This window comes from Sinocyclocheilus anshuiensis, unplaced genomic scaffold (assembly GCF_001515605.1).
Source record: "Sinocyclocheilus anshuiensis isolate Anshui unplaced genomic scaffold, SAMN03320099.WGS_v1.1 scaffold515, whole genome shotgun sequence".
NCBI classification, from domain to species: domain Eukaryota; kingdom Metazoa; phylum Chordata; class Actinopteri; order Cypriniformes; family Cyprinidae; genus Sinocyclocheilus; species Sinocyclocheilus anshuiensis.
The window spans coordinates 391582-392597 of NW_015548243.1; the positions used below are offsets into that span (position 1 = coordinate 391582).

A 1016-nucleotide genomic window follows, 5' to 3' on the forward strand; every position below is an offset into this window, starting at 1 on the left:
ATGCAGCCTTGATGAGCAGAAGAGACTTCTTTAAAAAACATTACAAGTCTTACTGATCCCAAACCTTTGAACGGTAGTGTGTATAAATATATGTGTATAAATATATGTGTATAACTATATATATATATATATATATATATATATTAGTTGTTTTCTAGGTGATTGTAATAAATGTGTTAATATTGGAAAGGCGTCTTCGTTACAAAATATAAGTATATAAAATATGACTTTAAAAACATTTAAAAAGGTGGAACATTATGATTTAATTTCATTGTTTGCCCCATCAAAATAGTGAAAGACCTGAATGTGGCTTCTAAAACTCAAATACTACTACTGCTAGTGGCTGTGATGATTGCAAGCTATGGTTTTACCAACGGTGCAGCCAGCAATGCAGCCAGCAATGCAACCAACGGCAACAACACCAGCAATGGGGTTTCACCTAATATGGGGTTGACGTGGCTGTCTGGACTTCTATTCTACACGATCACCTCTACTGCAGTTCTCAAACTCTTTCAGCTGATCTGATCATCAACTCTTTCAGTTTGTCAACCAGCTAAAACCTACGAGATTCACCTGCGACAGTGACTGCACAAGTTTCTAGCAATTTTATGTCAGCCTTTGTCAGATTACTGATTGTTTTGCCTATACTTACTGCTTTGACAACTATCGGCATGCTCTTATATGTATGATTGTGTGACATTTCTTTGCTGACATTTCTAAACGGCCTTTCACCTGCAAAACAGGTTAAGGGCGGAAGTTTAGATATAATTATTAAAAAGGATCTGCATGTGTTGCGTATGAGTAATTTTATTTCATGATAGCAATATATATCACAATAGGGAAATATGGTTGTTATTATACCAACATTTTAGATTCCATTGAATTTTCACAATTCTTAATACAAATTTCAATATCACAGAACAAAATAATACTAGCCTAACTGATATAACAATTTCCCAAAGCTTAGTGAGGACAATTAAACAATCAGTGATAAAATAAGAACAATGAAGCTACAA

General features: G+C 34.0%; 1 long non-coding RNA gene across 1 annotated transcript in view; it reads left to right on the forward strand.

Annotated features, from left to right (window-relative positions):
- LOC107655103 (uncharacterized) overlaps positions 1-375 on the forward strand; it is a 1336-nt gene extending 961 nt beyond the window's left edge. The window contains exon 2 of the long non-coding RNA XR_001630395.1: positions 293-375. This is a non-coding gene — a long non-coding RNA (uncharacterized LOC107655103). The remainder of the gene's footprint in view (positions 1-292) is intronic.
- Positions 376-1016: the final 641 nt, after the last annotated feature.